We start from the raw sequence: 24671 nt of genomic DNA on the forward strand, positions 1-24671 counted from the left end.
GACTGATTATATCCTCTATATAATGACTGATTATCTCCTCTATATAATGACTGATTATCTCCTCTATATAATGACAGATTATATTCTCTATATAATGACTGATTATCTCCTCTATATAATGACTGATTATCTCCTCTATATAATGACTGATTATATCCTCTATATAATGACTGATTATCTCCTCTATATAATGACTGATTATCTCCTCTATATAATGACTGATTATATTCTCTATATAATGACTGATTATATCCTCTTTATAATGACTGATTATATCCTCTATATAATGACTGATTATCTCCTCTATATAATCCTCTATATAATGACTGATTATCTCCTCTATATAATGACTGATTATCTCCTCTATATAATGTCTGATTATCTCCTCTATATAATGACTGATTATATTCTCTATATAATGACTGATTATATCCTCTTTATAATGACTGATTATATTCTCTATATAATGACTGATTATATCCTCTATATAATGACTGATTATCTCCTCTATATAATTACTGATTATATCCTCTTTATAATGACTGATTATATCCGCTATATAATGACTGATTATATCCTCTATATAATGACTGATTATATCCTCTATATAATGACTGATTATCTCCTCTATATAATGTCTGATTATCTCCTCTATATAATGACTGATTATATCCTCTTTATAATGACTGATTATATCCGCTATATAATGACTGATTATATCCTCTATATAATGACTGATTATATCCTCTATATAATGACTGATTATCTCCTCCATATAATGACTGATTATCTCCTCTATATAATGACTGATTATATCCTCTTTATAATGACTGATTATATCCGCTATATAATGACTGATTATATCCTCTATATAATGACTGATTATATCCGCTATATAATGACTGATTATATCCTCTATATAATGACTGATTATATCCGCTATATAATGACTGATTATATCCTCTATATAATGACTGATTATATCCTCTATATAATGACTGATTATATCCTCTATATAATGACTGATTATCTCCTCTATATAATGACTGATTATATCCTCTTTATAATGACTGATTATATCCGCTATATAATGACTGATTATATCCTCTATATAATGACTGATTATATCCGCTATATAATGACTGATTATATCCTCTATATAATGACTGATTATATCCGCTATATAATGACTGATTATCTCCTCTATATAATGACTGATTATCTCCTCTATATAATGACTGATTATATCCTCTATATAATGACTGATTATATCCTCTATATAATGACTGATTATCTCCTCTATATAATGACTGATTATCTCCTCTATATAATGACTGATTATATCCTCTATATAATGACTGATTATCTCCTCTATATAATGACTGATTAGATCCTCTATATAATGACTGATTATATTCTCTATATAATGACTGATTATCTCTTCTATATAATGACTGAGTATCTCCTCTATATAATGACTGATTATATCCTCTATATAATGACTGATTATATCCTCTAATGACTGATTATATCCTCTATATAATGACTGATTATCTCCGCTATATAATGACTGATTATCTCCGCTATATAATGACTGATTATATCCTCTGTATAATGACTGATTATCTCCTCTATATAATGACTGATTATATCCTCTATATAATGACTGATTATATCCTCTATATAATGACTGATTATATTCTCTATATAATGACTGATTATCTCCTCTATATAATGACTGATTATCTCCTCTATATAATGACTGATTATCTCCTCTATACAATGACTGATTATCTCCTCTATATAATGACTGATTATCTCCACTATATAATGACTGATTATCTCCTCTATATAATGACTGATTAGATCCTCTATATAATGACTGATTATATTCTCTATATAATGACTGATTATCTCCTCTATATAATGACTGATTATCTCTTCTATATAATGACTGATTATCTCCTCTATATAATGACTGATTATCTCTTCTATATAATGACTGATTATCTCCTCTATATAATGACTGATTATCTCCTCTATATAATCTCCTCCATATAATGACTGATTATCTCCTCTATATAATGACTGATTATCTCCTCTATATAATGACTGATTATCTCCTCTATATAATGACTGATTATCTCCTCTATATAATGACTGATTATATCCTCTATATAATGACTGATTATATCCTCTATATATTGACTGATTATCTTCTCTATATAATTACTGATTATCTCATCTAAATAATGACTGATTATCTCCTCTATATAATGACTGATTATCTACTCTATATAATGACTGATTATCTCCTCTATATAATGACTGATTATCTCCTCTATATAATGACTGATTATCTCCTCTATATAATGACTGGTTTTCTCCTCTATATAATGACTGATTATCTCCTCTATATAATGACTGATTATATCCTCTATATAATGACTGATTATATCCTCTATATAATTACTGATTATCTCGTCTATATAATGACTGATTATATCCTCTATATAATGACTGATTATCTCCTCTATATAATGACTGATTATATCCTCTATATAATGACTGATTATATCCTCTATATAATTACTGATTATCTCCTCTATATAATGACTGATTATATCCTCTATATAATGACTGATTATCTCCTCTATATAATGACTGATTATCTCCTCTATATAATGACGGATTATCTCCTCTATATAATGACTGATTATATCCTCTATATAATGACTGATTATATCCTCTATATAATTACTGATTATCTCGTCTATATAATGACTGATTATATCCTCTATATAATGACTGATTATCTCCTCTATATAATGACTGATTATATCCTCTATATAATGACTGATTATATCCTCTATATAATGACTGATTATATCCGCTATATAATGACTGATTATATCCTCTATATAATGACTGATTATATCCGCTATATAATGACTGATTATATCCTCTATATAATGACTGATTATATCCGCTATATAATGACTGATTATATCCTCTATATAATGACTGATTATATCCTCTATATAATGACTGATTATCTCCTCTATATAATGACTGATTATCTCCTCTATATAATGACTGATTATATCCTCTATATAATGACTGATTATATCCTCTATATAATGACTGATTATCTCCTCTATATAATGACTGATTATCTCCTCTATATAATGACTGATTATATCCTCTATATAATGACTGATTATCTCCTCTATATAATGACTGATTAGATCCTCTATATAATGACTGATTATATTCTCTATATAATGACTGATTATCTCTTCTATATAATGACTGAGTATCTCCTCTATATAATGACTGATTATATCCTCTATATAATGACTGATTATATCCTCTAATGACTGATTATATCCTCTATATAATGACTGATTATCTCCGCTATATAATGACTGATTATCTCCGCTATATAATGACTGATTATATCCTCTGTATAATGACTGATTATCTCCTCTATATAATGACTGATTATATCCTCTATATAATGACTGATTATATCCTCTATATAATGACTGATTATATTCTCTATATAATGACTGATTATCTCCTCTATATAATGACTGATTATCTCCTCTATATAATGACTGATTATCTCCTCTATACAATGACTGATTATCTCCTCTATATAATGACTGATTATCTCCACTATATAATGACTGATTATCTCCTCTATATAATGACTGATTAGATCCTCTATATAATGACTGATTATATTCTCTATATAATGACTGATTATCTCTTCTATATAATGACTGATTATCTCCTCTATATAATGACTGATTATCTCTTCTATATAATGACTGATTATCTCCTCTATATAATGACTGATTATCTCCTCTATATAATCTCCTCCATATAATGACTGATTATCTCCTCTATATAATGACTGATTATCTCCTCTATATAATGACTGATTATCTCCTCTATATAATGACTGATTATATCCTCCATATAATGACTGATTATCTCCTCTATATAAAGACTGATTATCTCCTCTATATAATGACTGATTATCTCCTCTATATAATGACTGATTATCTCCTCCATATAATGACTGATTATCTCCTCTATATAATGACTGATTATCTCCTCTATATAATGACTGATTATCTCCTCTATATAATGACTGATTATCTCCTCTATATAATGACTGATTATATCCTCCATATAATGACTGATTATCTCCTCTATATAAAGACTGATTATATCCTCTATATAATGACTGATTATATCCTCTATATAATGACTGATTATATCCTCTATATATTGACTGATTATCTTCTCTATATAATTACTGATTATCTCATCTAAATAATGACTGATTATCTCCTCTATATAATGACTGATTATCTCCTCTATATAATGACTGATTATCTCCTCTATATAATGACTGATTATATCCTCTATATAATGACTGATTATCTCCTCTATATAATGACTGATTATCTCCTCTATATAATGACTGATTATATCCTCTATATAATGACTGATTATCTCCTCTATATAATGACTGGTTTTCTCCTCTATATAATGACTGATTATCTCCTCTATATAATGACTGATTGTCTCCTCTATATAATGACTGATTATATCCTCTATATAATGACTGATTATATCCTCTATATAATGACTGATTATATCCTCTGTATAATTACTGATTATCTCGTCTATATAATGACTGATTATATCCTCTATATAATGACTGATTATCTCCTCTATATAATGACTGATTATATCCTCTATATAATGACTGATTATATCCTCTATATAATTACTGATTATCTCCTCTATATAATGACTGATTATCTCCTCTATATAATGACGGATTATCTCCTCTATATAATGACTGATTATATCCTCTATATAATGACTGATTATCTCCTCTATATAATGTCTGATTATCTCCTCTATATAATGACTGATTATATCCTCTTTATAATGACTGATTATATCCGCTATATAATGACTGATTATATCCTCTATATAATGACTGATTATATCCTCTATATAATGACTGATTATCTCCTCTATATAATGACTGATTATATCCTCTATATAATGACTGATTATCTCCTCCATATAATGACTGATTATCTCCTCTATATAATGACTGATTATCTCCTCCATATAATGACTGATTATCTCCTCTATATAATGTCTGATTATCTCCTCTATATAATGACTGATTATATCCTCTTTATAATGACTGATTATATCCGCTATATAATGACTGATTATATCCTCTATATAATGACTGATTATATCCGCTATATAATGACTGATTATCTCCTCTATATAATGACTGATTATATCCTCTATATAATGACTGATTATCTCCTCTATATAATGACTGATTATCTCCTCTATATAATGACTGATTATCTCCTCTATATAATGACTGATTATATCCTCTATATAATGACTGATTATCTCCTCTATATAATGACTGATTATATCCTCTATATAATGACTGATTATCTCCTCCATATAATAACTGATTATCTCCTCTATATAATGACTGATTATCTCCTCTATATAATGACTGATTATCTCCTCTATATAATGACTGATTATCTCCTCTATATAATGACTGATTATATCCTCTATATAATGACTGATTATCTCCTCCATATAATGACTGATTATCTCCTCTATATAATGACTGATTATCTCCTCTATATAATGACTGATTATCTCCTCTATATAATGACTGATTATCTCCTCTATATAATGACTGATTATCTCCTCTATATAATGACTGATTATATCCTCTATATAATGACTGATAATATCCTCTATATAATTACTGATTATCTCCTCTATATAATGACTGATTATATCCTCTATATAATGACTGATTATCTCCTCTATATAATGACTGATTATATCCTCTATATAATGACTGATTATATCCTCTATATAATTACTGATTATCTCCTCTATATAATGACTGATTATCTCCTCTATATAATGACGGATTATCTCCTCTATATAATGACTGATTATATCCTCTATATAATGACTGATTATCTCCTCTATATAATGTCTGATTATCTCCTCTATATAATGACTGATTATATCCTCTTTATAATGACTGATTATATCCGCTATATAATGACTGATTATATCCTCTATATAATGACTGATTATATCCTCTATATAATGACTGATTATCTCCTCTATATAATGACTGATTATATCCTCTATATAATGACTGATTATCTCCTCCATATAATGACTGATTATCTCCTCTATATAATGACTGATTATCTCCTCCATATAATGACTGATTATCTCCTCTATATAATGTCTGATTATCTCCTCTATATAATGACTGATTATATCCTCTTTATAATGACTGATTATATCCGCTATATAATGACTGATTATATCCTCTATATAATGACTGATTATATCCGCTATATAATGACTGATTATATCCTCTATATAATGACTGATTATATCCTCTATATAATGACTGATTATCTCCTCTATATAATGACTGATTATCTCCTCTATATAATGACTGATTATCTCCTCTATATAATGACTGATTATATCCTCTATATAATGACTGATTATCTCCTCTATATAATGACTGATTATATCCTCTATATAATGACTGATTATCTCCTCTATATAATGACTGATTATCTCCTCTATATAATGACTGATTATCTCCTCTATATAATGACTGATTATCTCCTCTATATAATGACTGATTATATCCTCTATATAATCACTGATTATCTCCTCTATACAATGACTGATTATCTCCTCTATATAATGACTGATTATATCCTCTATATAATGACTGATTATCTCCTCTATATAATGACTGATTATCTCCTCTATATAATGACTGATTATCTCCTCTATATAATGACTGATTATCTCCTCTATATAATGACTGATTATATCCTCTATATAATGACTGATTATCTCCTCTATATAATGACTGATTATCTCCTCTATATAATGACAGATTATATTCTCTATATAATGACTGATTATATCCTCTATATAATGACTGATTATCTCCTCTATATAATGACTGATTATATCCTCTATATAATGACTGATTATCTCCTCTATATAATGACTGATTATCTCCTCTATATAATGACTGATTATATCCTCTATATAATGACTGATTATCTCCTCTATATAATGACTGATTATCTCCTCTATATAATGACTGATTATATTCTCTATATAATGACTGATTATATCCTCTTTATAATTACTGATTATATCCTCTTTATAATGACTGATTATATCCGCTATATAATGACTGATTATATCCTCTATATAATGACTGATTATATCCTCTATATAATGACTGATTATCTCCTCTATATAATGACTGATTATCTCCTCTATATAATGTCTGATTATCTCCTCTATATAATGACTGATTATATCCTCTTTATAATGACTGATTATATCCGCTATATAATGACTGATTATATCCTCTATATAATGACTGATTATATCCTCTATATAATGACTGATTATCTCCTCCATATAATGACTGATTATCTCCTCTATATAATGACTGATTATATCCTCTTTATAATGACTGATTATATCCGCTATATAATGACTGATTATATCCTCTATATAATGACTGATTATATCCGCTATATAATGACTGATTATATCCTCTATATAATGACTGATTATATCCGCTATATAATGACTGATTATATCCTCTATATAATGACTGATTATATCCTCTATATAATGACTGATTATATCCTCTATATAATGACTGATTATCTCCTCTATATAATGACTGATTATATCCTCTTTATAATGACTGATTATATCCGCTATATAATGACTGATTATATCCTCTATATAATGACTGATTATATCCGCTATATAATGACTGATTATATCCTCTATATAATGACTGATTATATCCGCTATATAATGACTGATTATATCCTCTATATAATGACTGATTATATCCGCTATATAATGACTGATTATATCCTCTATATAATGACTGATTATATTCTCTATATAATGACTGATTATCTCCTCTATATAATGACTGATTAGATCCTCTATATAATGACTGATTATATTCTCTATATAATGACTGATTATCTCTTCTATATAATGACTGAGTATCTCCTCTATATAATGACTGATTATATCCTCTATATAATGACTGATTATATTCTCTATATAATGACTGATTATCTCTTCTATATAATGACTGAGTATCTCCTCTATATAATGACTGATTATCTCCTCTATATAATGACTGATTATCTCCTCTATATAATGACTGATTATATCCTCTATATAATGACTGATTATATCCTCTATATAATGACTGATTATCTCCGCTATATAATGACTGATTATCTCCGCTATATAATGACTGATTATATCCTCTGTATAATGACTGATTATCTCCTCTATATAATGACTGATTATATCCTCTATATAATGACTGATTATATCCTCTATATAATGACTGATTATATTCTCTATATAATGACTGATTATCTCCTCTATATAATGACTGATTATCTCCTCTATATAATGACTGATTATCTCCTCTATACAATGACTGATTATCTCCTCTATATAATGACTGATTATCTCCACTATATAATGACTGATTAGATCCTCTATATAATGACTGATTATATTCTCTATATAATGACTGATTATCTCCTCTATATAATGACTGATTATCTCTTCTATATAATGACTGATTATCTCCTCTATATAATGACTGATTATCTCTTCTATATAATGACTGATTATCTCCTCTATATAATGACTGATTATCTCCTCTATATAATGACTGATTATATCCTCTATATAATGACTGATTATATCCTCTATATAATGACTGATTATCTCCTCTTTATAATGACTGATTATCTCCTCTATATAATTACTGATTATCTCCTCTATATAATGACTGATTATATTCTCTATATAATGACTGATTATCTCCTCTATATAATGACTGATTATCTCCTCTATATAATGACTGATTATATCCTCTATATAATGACTGATTATATCCTCTAATGACTGATTATATCCTCTATATAATGACTGATTATCTCCTATATGTAATGACTGATTATCTCCTCTATATAATGACTGATTATCTCCGCTATATAATGACTGATTATATCCTCTGTATAATGACTGATTATCTCCTCTATATAATGACTGATTATATCCTCTATATAATGACTGATTATATCCTCTATATAATGACTGATTATATTCTCTATATAATGACTGATTATATCCTCTATATAATGACTGATTATCTCCTCTATATAATGACTGATTATCTCCTCTATATAATGACTGATTATCTCCTCTATATAATGACTGATTATCTCCTCTATATAATGACTGATTATCTCCTCTATATAATGACTGATTATATCCTCTAGATAATGACTGATTATCTCCTCTATATAATGACTGATTATCTCCTCTATATAATGACTGATTATCTCCTCTATATAATGACTGATTATGTCCTCTATATAATGACTGATTATCTCCTCTATATAATGACTGATTATCTTCTCTATATAATGACTGATTATCTCCTCTATATAATGACTGATTATCTCCTCTGTATAATGTCTGATTATATCCTCTATATAATAACTGATTATATCCTCTATATAATGACTGATTATCTCCTCTATATAATAACTGATTATATCCTCTATATAATGACTGATTATCTCCTCTATATAATGACTGATTATCTCCTCTATATAATGACTGATTATCTCCTCTGTATAATGTCTGATTATATCCTCTATATAATAACTGATTATATCCTCTATATAATGACTGATTATCTCCTCTATATAATGACTGATTATCTCCTCTATATATTGACTGATTATATCCTCTATATAATGACTGATTATCTCCTCTATACAATGACTGATTATCTCATCTATATAATGACTGATTATCTCCTCTATATAATGACTGATTATCTCCTCTATATAATGTCTGATTATCTCCTCTATATAATGACTGATTATATCCTCTTTATAATGACTGATTATATCCGCTATATAATGACTGATTATATCCTCTATATAATGACTGATTATATCCTCTATATAATGTCTGATTATCTCCTCTATATAATGACTGATTATATCCTCTTTATAATGACTGATTATCTCCTCTATATAATGACTGATTATCGCCTCTATATAATGACTGATTATATCCTCTATATAATGACTGATTATCTCCTCTATATAATGACTGATTATCTCCTCTATACAATGACTGATTATCTCCTCTATATAATGACTGATTATATCCTCTATATAATGTCTGATTATCTCCTCTATATAATGACTGATTGTATCCTCTATATAATGACTGATTATCTCCTCTATATAATGACTGATTATCTCCTCTATATAATGACTGATTATCTCCTCTATATAATGACTGATTATCTCCTCTATATAACGACTGATTATCTTCTCTATATAATGACTGATTATATCCTCTATATTATGACTGATTATATCCTCTATATAATGACTGATTGTATCCTCTATATAATGACTGATTATCTCCTCTATATTATGACTGATTATATCCTCTATATAATGACTGATTATCTCCTCTATATAATGACTGATTATCTCCTCTATATAATGACTGATTATCTCCTCTATATAATGACTGATTATCTCCTCTATATAACGACTGATTATCTTCTCTATATAATGACTGATTATATCCTCTATATTATGACTGATTATATCCTCTATATAATGACTGATTGTATCCTCTATATAATGACTGATTATCTCCTCTATATTATGACTGACTATATCCTCTATATAATGACTGATTATATCCTCTATATAATGACTGATTATATCCTATATGTAATGACTGATTATGTCCTCTATATAATGACTGATTATCTCCGCTATATAATGACTGATTATATCCTCTGTATAATGACTGATTATCTCCTCTATATAATGACTGATTATATCCGCTATATAATGACTGATTATCTCCTATATGTAATGACTGATTATCTCCTCTATATAATGACTGATTATCTCCTCTATATAATGACTGATTATCTCCGCTATATAATGACTGATTATCTCCTATATGTAATGACTGATTATCTCCTCTATATAATGACTGATTATCTCCTCTATATAATGACTGATTATCTCCGCTATATAATGACTGATTATATCCTCTGTATAATGACTGATTATCTCCTCTATATAATGACTGATTATATCCGCTATATAATGACTGATTATCTCCTCTATATAATGACTGATTATCTCCTCTATATAATGACTGATTATCTCCTCTATATAATGACTGATTATCTCCTCTATATAATGACTGATTATATCCGCTATATAATGACTGATTATCTCCTATATGTAATGACTGATTATCTCCGCTGTATAATGACTGATTATCCTCTGTATAATGACTGATTATCTCCTCTATATAATGACTGATTATATCCTCTATATAATGACTGATTATCTCCTATATGTAATGACTGATTATCTCCTCTATATAATGACTGATTATCTCCGCTATATAATGACTGATTATATCCTCTGTATAATGACTGATTATCTCCTCTATATAATGACTGATTATCTCCTCTATATAATGACTGATTATATCCTCTATATAATGACTGATTATATTCTCTATATAATGACTGATTATATCCTCTATATAATGACTGATTATCTCCTCTATATAATGACTGATTATCTCCTCTGTATAATGTCTGATTATATCCTCTATATAATAACTGATTATATCCTCTATATAATGACTGATTATCTCCTGTATATAATGACTGATTATATTCTCTATATAATGACTGATTATATCCTCTGTATAATGACTGATTATCTCCTCTATATAATGACTGATTATCTCCTCTATATAATGACTGATTATCTCCTCTGTATAATGTCTGATTATATCCTCTATATAATAACTGATTATATCCTCTATATAATGACTGATTATCTCCTGTATATAATGACTGATTATCTCCTCTATATATTGACTGATTATATCCTCTATATAATGACTGATTATCTCCTCTATATATTGACTGATTATATCCTCTATATAATGACTGATTATCTCCTCTATATAATGACTGATTATCTCCTCTATATAATGTCTGATTATCTCCTCTATATAATGACTGATTATATCCTCTTTATAATGACTGATTATATCCGCTATATAATGACTGATTATATCCTCTATATAATGACTGATTATATCCTCTATATAATGTCTGATTATCTCCTCTATATAATGACTGATTATATCCTCTTTATAATGACTGATTATCTCCTCTATATAATGACTGATTATCGCCTCTAAATAATGACTGATTATATCCTCTATATAATGTCTGATTATCTCCTCTATATAATGACTGATTATATCCTCTTTATAATGACTGATTATATCCGCTATATAATGACTGATTATATCCTCTATATAATGACTGATTATATCCTCTATATAATGACTGATTATCTCCTCTATATAATGACTGATTATATCCTCTATGCAATGACTGATTATCTCCTCTATATAATGACTGATTATCTCCTCTATATAATGACTGATTATCTCCTCTATATAACGACTGATTATCTTCTCTATATAATGACTGATTATATCCTCTATATTATGACTGATTATATCCTCTATATAATGACTGATTGTATCCTCTATATAATGACTGATTATATCCTCTATATTATGACTGATTATATCCTCTATATAATGACTGATTACCTCCTCTATATAATGACTGATTATCTCCTCTATATAATGACTGATTATATCCTCTATATAATGACTGATTATATCCGCTATATAATGACTGATTTTATCCTCTATATAATGACTGATTATATCCTCTAATGACTGATTATATCCTCTATATAATGACTGATTATCTCCTATATGTAATGACTGATTATATCCTCTATATAATGACTGATTACATCCTCTATATAATGACTGATTATATCCTCTATATAATGACTGATTATATCCTCTATATAATGACTGATTACCTCCTCTATATAATGACTGATTATATCCTCTATATAATGACTGATTATATCCGCTATATAATGACTGATTATATCCTCTACATAATGACTGATTATATCCTCTAATGACTGATTATATCCTCTATATAATGACTGATTATCTCCTATATGTAATGACTGATTATCTCCTCTATATAATGACTGATTATCTCCGCTATATAATGACTGATTATATCCTCTGTATAATGACTGATTATCTCCTCTATATAATGACTGATTATATCCTCTATATAATGACTGATTATATCCTCTATATAATGACTGATTATCTCCTCTATATAATGACTGATTATCTCCTCTATATAATGACTGATTATCTCCTCTATATAATGACTGATTATCTCCTCTATATAATGACTGATTATATCCTCTATATAATGACTGATTATCTCCTCTATATAATGACTGATTATCTCCACTATATAATGACTGATTATCTCCACTATATAATGACTGATTATCTCCTCTATATAATGACTGATTATATCCTCTATATAATGACAGATTATCTCCTCTAGATAATGACTGATTATCTCCTCTATATAATGACTGATTATCTCCTCTATATAATGACTGATTATCTCCTCTATATAATGACTGATTATCTTCTCTATATAATGACTGATTATCTCCTCTATATAATGACTGATTATCTCCTCTATATAATGACTGATTATCTCCTCTATATAATGACTGATTATCTTCTCTATATAATAACTGATTATATCCTCTATATAATGACTGATTATCTCCTCTATATAATAACTGATTATATCCTCTATATAATGACTGATTATCTCCTCTATATAATGACTGATTATCTCCTCTATATAATGACTGATTATCTCCTCTATATAATGACTGATTATCTTCTCTATATAATGACTGATTATCTCCTCTATATAATGACTGATTATCTCCTCTATATAATGACTGATTATCTCCTCTATATAATGACTGATTATCTTCTCTATATAATAACTGATTATATCCTCTATATAATGACTGATTATCTACTCTATATAATGACTGATTATCTCCTCTATATAATAACTGATTATATCCTCTATATAATGACTGATTATCTTCTCTATATAATAACTGATTATATCCTCTATATAATGACTGATTATCTTCTCTATATAATGACTGATTATATCCTCTATATAATGACTGATTATCTCCTCTATATAATGACTGATTATCTCCTCTGTATAATGTCTGATTATATCCTCTATATAATAACTGATTATATCCTCTATATAATGACTGATTATCTCCTCTATATAATGACTGATTATCTCCTCTATATATTGACTGATTATATCCTCTATATAATGACTGATTATCTCCTCTATACAATGACTATCTCATCTATATAATGACTGATTATCTCCTCTATATAATGACTGATTATATCCTCTATATAATGATTGATTATCTCCTCTATATAATGACTGATTATATCCTCTTTATAATGACTGATTATATCCGCTATATAATGACTGATTATATCCTCTATATAATGACTGATTATATCCTCTATATAATGACTGATTATATCCTCTTTATAATGACTGATTATATCCTCTATATAATGACTGATTATCGCCTCTATATAATGACTGATTATATCCTCTATATAATGACTGATTATCTCCTCTATACAATGACTGATTATCTCCTCTATATAATGTCTGATTATCTCCTCTATATAATGACTGATTATCTCCTCTATATAATGACTGATTATATCCTCTATGCAATGACTGATTATCTCCTCTATATAATGTCTGATTATCTCCTCTATATAATGACTGATTATCTCCTCTATATAATGACTGATTATCGCCTCTATATAATGACTGATTATATCCTCTATATAATGACTGATTATCTCCTCTATACAATGACTGATTATCTCCTCTATACAATGACTGATTATCTCCTCTATATAATGTCTGATTATCTCCTCTATATAATGACTGATTATCTCCTCTATATAATGACTGATTATATCCTCTATGCAATGACTGATTATCTCATCTATATAATGACTGATTATCTCCTCTATATAATGACTGATTATCTCCTCTATATAACGACTGATTATCTTCTCTATATAATGACTGATTATATCCTCTATATTATGACTGATTATATCCTCTATATAATGACTGATTGTATCCTCTATATAATGACTGATTATATCCTCTATATAATGACTGATTATCTCCTCTATATAATGTCTGATTATCTCCTCTATATAATGACTGATTATATCCTCTTTATAATGACTGATTATATCCGCTATATAATGACTGATTATATCCTCTATATAATGACTGATTATATCCTCTATATAATGTCTGATTATCTCCTCTATATAATGACTGATTATATCCTCTTTATAATGACTGATTATATCCTCTATATAATGACTGATTTTCGCCTCTATATAATGACTGATTATCTCCTCTATATAATGTCTGATTATCTCCTCTATATAATGACTGATTATCTCCTCTATATAATGACTGATTATCTCCTCTATATAATGACTGATTATATCCTCTATGCAATGACTGATTATCTCCTCTATATAATGACTGATTATATCCTCTATATAATGACTGATTATCTCCTCTATATAATGACTGATTATAGCCTCTATATAATGACTGAGTATCTCCTCTATATAATGACTGATTATCTCCTCTATATAATGACTGATTATAGCCTCTATATAATGACTGAGTATCTCCTCTATATAATGACTGATTATCTCCTCTATATAATGACTGATTATCTCCTCTATATAATGACTGATTATATCCTCTATATTATGACTGATTATATCCTCTATATAATGACTGATTGTATCCTCTATATAATGACTGATTACATCCTCTATATAATGACTGATTACCTCCTCTATATAATGACTGATTATCTCCTCTATATAATGACTGATTATATCCTCTATATAATGACTGATTATATCCGCTATATAATGACTGATTATATCCGCTATATAATGACTGATTATCTCCTCTATATAATGACTGATTGTCTCCTCTATATAATGACTGATTATATCCTCTATATAAGGACTGATTATATCCTCTATATAATGACTGATTATCTCCTCTATATAATGACTGATTATCTCTTCTATATAATGACTGATTATCTCCTCTATATAATGACTGATTATATCCTCTATATAATGACTGATTATATCCTCTAATGACTGATTATATCCTCTATATAATGACTGATTATATCCTCTATATAATGACTGATTATCTCCTCTATATAATGACTGATTATCTCCGCTATATAATGACTGATTATATCCTCTGTATAATGACTGATTATCTCCTCTATATAATGACTGATTATATCCTCTATATAATGACTGATTATATCCTCTGTATAATGACTGATTATCTCCTCTATATAATGACTGATTATATCCTCTATATAATGACTGATTATATCCTCTATATAATGACTGATTATATTCTCTATATAATGACTGATTATCTCCTCTATATAATGACTGATTATCTCCTCTAGATAATGACTGATTATATCCTCTATATAATGACTGATTATCTCCTCTATATAATGACTGATTATCTCCTCTATATAATGACTGATTATCTCCTCTATATAATGACTGATTATATCCTCTATATAATGACTGATTATCTCCTCTATATAATGACTGATTATCTCCTCTATATAATGACTGATTATCTCCTCTATATAATGACTGATTATCTCCTCTATATAATGACTGATTATCTCCTCTATATAATGACTGATTATCTCCTCTTTATAATGACTGATTATCTCCTCTATATAATGACTGATTATCTCCTCTATATAATGACTGATTATCTCCTCTATATAATGACTGATTATATCCTCTATATAATGACTGATTATCTCCTCTATATAATGACTGATTATCTCCTCTATATAATGACTGATTATCTCCTCTATATAATGACTGATTATCTCATCTATATAATGACTGATTATATCCTCTATATAATGACTGATTATCTCCTCTATATAATGACTGATTATCTCCTCTATATAATGACTGATGATCTCCTCTATATAATGACTGATTATATCCTCTATATAATGACTGATTATCTCCTCTATATAATGACTGATTATCTCCTCTATATAATGACTGATTATCTCCTCTATATAATTACTGATTATCTCGTCTGTATAATGACTGATTATATCCTCTATATAATGACTGATTATCTCCTCTATATAATGACTGATTATCTCCTCTATATAATGACTGATTATCTCCTCTATACAATGACTGATTATCTCCTCTATATAATGACTGATTATCTCCTCTATACAATGACTGATTATCTCCTTTATATAATGACTGATTATATCCTCTTTATAATGACTGATTATATCCGCTATATAATGACTGATTATCTCCTCTATATAATGACTGATTATCTCCTCTATATAATGACTGATTATCTCCTCTATACAATGACTGATTATCTCCTTTATATAATGACTGATTATATCCTCTTTATAATGACTGATTATATCCGCTATATAATGACTGATTATCTCCTCTATATAATGACTGATTATCTCCTCTATATAATGACTGATTATCTCCTCTATATAATGACTGATTATCTCCTCTATATAATGACTGATTATCTCATCTATATAATGACTGATTATATCCTCTATATAATGACTGATTATCTCCTCTATATAATGACTGATTATCTCCTCTATATAATGACTGATGATCTCCTCTATATAATGACTGATTATATCCTCTATATAATGACTGATTATCTCCTCTATATAATGACTGATTATCTCCTCTATATAATGACTGATTATCTCCTCTATATAATTACTGATTATCTCGTCTGTATAATGACTGATTATATCCTCTATATAATGACTGATTATCTCCTCTATATAATGACTGATTATCTCCTCTATATAATGACTGATTATCTCCTCTATACAATGACTGATTATCTCCTCTATATAATGACTGATTATCTCCTCTATATAATGACTGATTATCTCCTCTATATAATGACTGATTATATCCTCTATATAATGACTGATTATCTCCTCTATATAATGACTGATTATCTCCTCTATATAATGACTGATTATCTCCTCTATATAATGACTGATTATCTTCTCTATATAATGACTGATTATCTCCTCTATATAATGACTGATTATATCCTCTATATAATGACTGATTATATCCTCTAATGACTGATTATATCCTCTATATAATGACTGATTATCTCCTCTATATAATGACTGATTATCTCCTCTATATAATGACTGATTATCTCCTCTATATAATGACTGATTATCTTCTCTATATAATGACTGATTATCTCCTCTATATAATGACTGATTATATCCTCTATATAATGACTGATTATATCCTCTAATGACTGATTATCTCCTCTATATAATGACTGATTACCTCCTCTATATAATGACTGATTATCTCCTCTATATAATGACTGATTATCTCTTCTATATAATGACTGATTATCTCCTCTATATAATGACTGATTATATCCTCTATATAATGACTGATTATATCCTCTAATGACTGATTATATCCTCTTTATAATGACTGATTATCTCCTCTATATAATGACTGATTATCTCCTCTATATAATGACTGATTATCTCTTCTATATAATGACTGATTATCTCCTCTATATAATGACTGATTATATCCTCTAATGACTGATTATATCCTCTATATAATGACTGATTATCTCCTCTATATAATGACTGATTATCTCCTCTATATAATGACTGATTATATCCTCTGTATAATGACTGATTATCTCCTCTATATAATGACTGATTATATCCTCTATATAATGACTGATTATATCCTCTATATAATGACTGATTATATTCTCTATATAATGACTGATTATCTCCTCTATATAATGACTGATTATCTCCTCTATACAATGACTGATTATCTCCTCTATATAATGACTGATTATCTCCTCTATACAATGACTGATTATCTCCTCTATATAATGACTGATTATCTCCTCTATATAATGACTGATTATCTCCTCTATATAATGACTGATTATATCCTCTATATAATGACTGATTATCTCCACTATATAATGACTGATTATCTCCTCTATATAATGACTGATTATATCCTCTATATAATGACTGATTATCTCCTCTATATAATGACTGATTATCTCCTCTATATATTGACTGATTATCTTCTCTATATAATGACTGATTATATCCTCTATATAATGACTGATTATATCCTCTATATAATGACTGATTATCTCCTCTATATAATGACTGATTATCTCCTCTATATATTGACTGATTATCTTCTCTATATAATGACTGATTATATCCTCTATATAATGACTGATTATATCCTCTATATAATGACTGATTATCTCTATATATTGACTGATTATCTTCTCTATATAATGACTGATTATATCCTCTATATAATGACTGATTATATCCTCTATATAATGACTGATTATCTCCTCTATATAATGACTGATTATCTCTTCTATATAATGACTGATTATCTCCTCTATATAATGACTGATTATATCCTCTATATAATGACTGATTATATCCTCTAATGACTGATTATATCCTCTTTATAATGACTGATTATCTCCTCTATATAATGACTGATTATCTCCTCTATATAATGACTGATTATCTCTTCTATATAATGACTGATTATCTCCTCTATATAATGACTGATTATATCCTCTAATGACTGATTATATCCTCTATATAATGACTGATTATCTCCTCTATATAATGACTGATTATCTCCTCTATATAATGACTGATTATATCCTCTGTATAATGACTGATTATCTCCTCTATATAATGACTGATTATATCCTCTATATAATGACTGATTATATCCTCTATATAATGACTGATTATATTCTCTATATAATGACTGATTATCTCCTCTATATAATGACTGATTATCTCCTCTATACAATGACTGATTATCTCCTCTATATAATGACTGATTATCTCCTCTATACAATGACTGATTATCTCCTCTATATAATGACTGATTATCTCCTCTATATAATGACTGATTATCTCCTCTATATAATGACTGATTATATCCTCTATATAATGACTGATTATCTCCACTATATAATGACTGATTATCTCCTCTATATAATGACTGATTATATCCTCTATATAATGACTGATTATCTCCTCTATATAATGACTGATTATCTCCTCTATATATTGACTGATTATCTTCTCTATATAATGACTGATTATATCCTCTATATAATGACTGATTATATCCTCTATATAATGACTGATTATCTCCTCTATATAATGACTGATTATCTCCTCTATATATTGACTGATTATCTTCTCTATATAATGACTGATTATATCCTCTATATAATGACTGATTATATCCTCTATATAATGACTGATTATCTCTATATATTGACTGATTATCTTCTCTATATAATGACTGATTATATCCTCTATATAATGACTGATTATATCCTCTATATAATGACTGATTATCTCCTCTATATAATGACTGATTATCTCCTCTGTATAATGTCTGATTATCTCCTCTATATAATGACTGATTATCTCCTCTATACAATGACTGATTATCTCCTCTATATAATGACTGATTATATCCTCTATATAATGACTGATTATCTCCTCTGTATAATGTCTGATTATATCCTCTATATAATGACTGATTATCTCCTCTATATAATGACTGATTATATCCGCTATATAATGACTGATTATATCCGCTATATATTGACTGATTATCTTCTCTATATAATGTCTGATTATCTCATCTATATAATGACGGATTATCTACTCTATATAATGACTGATTATATCCTCTATATAATGACTGATTATCTCCTCTATATAATGACGGATTATCTACTCTATATAATGACTGATTATCTCCTCTATATAATGACTGATTATATCCTCTATATAATGACTGATTATCTCCTCTATATAATGACTGATTATCTCCTCTATATAATGACTGATTATCTCCTCTATATAATGACTGATTATCTCATCTATATAATGACGGATTATCTACTCTATATAATGACTGATTATATCCTCTATATAATGACTGATTATCTCCTCTATATAATGACGGATTATCTACTCTATATAATGACTGATTATCTCCTCTATATAATGACTGATTATCTCCTCTATATAATGACTGATTATCTCATCTATATAATGACGGATTATCTACTCTATATAATGACTGATTATATCCTCTATATAATGACTGATTATCTCCTCTATATAATGACTGATTATCTCCTCTATATAATGACTGATTATCTCCTCTATATAATGACTGATTATCTCATCTATATAATGACGGATTATCTACTCTATATAATGTCTGATTATATCCTCTATATAATGACTGATTATCTCCTCTATATAATGACTGATTATCTCCTCTATATAATGACTGATTATATCCGCTATATAATGACTGATTATATCCGCTATATATTGACTGATTATCTTCTCTATATAATGTCTGATTATCTCATCTATATAATGACAGATTATCTACTCTATATAATGACTGATTATCTCCTCTATATAATGACTGATTATATCCTCTATATAATGACTGATTATCTCCTCTATATAATGACTGATTATCTCCTCTATATAATGACTGATTATATCCTCTATATAATGAATGATTATCTCCTCTATATAATGACTGATTATCTCCTCTATATAATGACTGATTATATCCTCTATATAATGACTGATTATCTCCTCTATATAATGACTGATTATCTCCTCTATATAATGACTGATTATATCCTCTATATAATGACTAATTATATCCTCTATATAATGACTGATTATCTCCTCTATATAATGACTGATTATATCCTCTATATAATGAATGATTATCTCCTCTATATAATGACTGATTATCTCCTCTATATAATGACTGATTATATCCTCTATATAATGACTGATTATCTCCTCTATATAATGACTGATTATCTCCTCTATATAATGACTGATTATATCCTCTATATAATGACTGATTATATCCTCTAATGACTGATTATCTCCTCTATATAATGACTGATTACCTCCTCTATATAATGACTGATTATCTCCTCTATATAATGACTGATTATCTCTTCTATATAATGACTGATTATCTCCTCTATATAATGACTGATTATATCCTCTATATAATGACTGATTATATCCTCTAATGACTGATTATATCCTCTTTATAATGACTGATTATCTCCTCTATATAATGACTGATTATCTCCTCTATATAATGACTGATTATCTCTTCTATATAATGACTGATTATCTCCTCTATATAATGACTGATTATATCCTCTAATGACTGATTATATCCTCTATATAATGACTGATTATCTCCTCTATATAATGACTGATTATCTCCTCTATATAATGACTGATTATATCCTCTGTATAATGACTGATTATCTCCTCTATATAATGACTGATTATATCCTCTATATAATGACTGATTATATCCTCTATATAATGACTGATTATATTCTCTATATAATGACTGATTATCTCCTCTATATAATGACTGATTATCTCCTCTATACAATGACTGATTATCTCCTCTATATAATGACTGATTATCTCCTCTATACAATGACTGATTATCTCCTCTATATAATGACTGATTATCTCCTCTATATAATGACTGATTATCTCCTCTATATAATGACTGATTATATCCTCTATATAATGACTGATTATCTCCACTATATAATGACTGATTATCTCCTCTATATAATGACTGATTATATCCTCTATATAATGACTGATTATCTCCTCTATATAATGACTGATTATCTCCTCTATATATTGACTGATTATCTTCTCTATATAATGACTGATTATATCCTCTATATAATGACTGATTATATCCTCTATATAATGACTGATTATCTCCTCTATATAATGACTGATTATCTCCTCTATATATTGACTGATTATCTTCTCTATATAATGACTGATTATATCCTCTATATAATGACTGATTATATCCTCTATATAATGACTGATTATCTCTATATATTGACTGATTATCTTCTCTATATAATGACTGATTATATCCTCTATATAATGACTGATTATATCCTCTATATAATGACTGATTATCTCCTCTATATAATGACTGATTATCTCTTCTATATAATGACTGATTATCTCCTCTATATAATGACTGATTATATCCTCTATATAATGACTGATTATATCCTCTAATGACTGATTATATCCTCTTTATAATGACTGATTATCTCCTCTGTATAATGACTGATTATCTCCTCTATATAATGACTGATTATCTCTTCTATATAATGACTGATTATCTCCTCTATATAATGACTGATTATATCCTCTAATGACTGATTATATCCTCTATATAATGACTGATTATCTCCTCTATATAATGACTGATTATCTCCTCTATATAATGACTGATTATATCCTCTGTATAATGACTGATTATCTCCTCTATATAATGACTGATTATATCCTCTATATAATGACTGATTATATCCTCTATATAATGACTGATTATATTCTCTATATAATGACTGATTATCTCCTCTATATAATGACTGATTATCTCCTCTATACAATGACTGATTATCTCCTCTATATAATGACTGATTATCTCCTCTATACAATGACTGATTATCTCCTCTATATAATGACTGATTATCTCCTCTATATAATGACTGATTATCTCCTCTATATAATGACTGATTATATCCTCTATATAATGACTGATTATCTCCACTATATAATGACTGATTATCTCCTCTATATAATGACTGATTATATCCTCTATATAATGACTGATTATCTCCTCTATATAATGACTGATTATCTCCTCTATATATTGACTGATTATCTTCTCTATATAATGACTGATTATATCCTCTATATAATGACTGATTATATCCTCTATATAATGACTGATTATCTCCTCTATATAATGACTGATTATCTCCTCTATATATTGACTGATTATCTTCTCTATATAATGACTGATTATATCCTCTATATAATGACTGATTATATCCTCTATATAATGACTGATTATCTCTATATATTGACTGATTATCTTCTCTATATAATGACTGATTATATCCTCTATATAATGACTGATTATATCCTCTATATAATGACTGATTATCTCCTCTATATAATGACTGATTATCTCCTCTGTATAATGTCTGATTATCTCCTCTATATAATGACTGATTATCTCCTCTATAC

Source organism: Phyllobates terribilis, unplaced genomic scaffold, assembly GCF_046119375.1.
Source record: "Phyllobates terribilis strain yellow unplaced genomic scaffold, ASM4611937v1 Scaffold_7__3_contigs__length_470593459, whole genome shotgun sequence".
Classification (NCBI taxonomy): Eukaryota; Metazoa; Chordata; class Amphibia; order Anura; family Dendrobatidae; genus Phyllobates; species Phyllobates terribilis.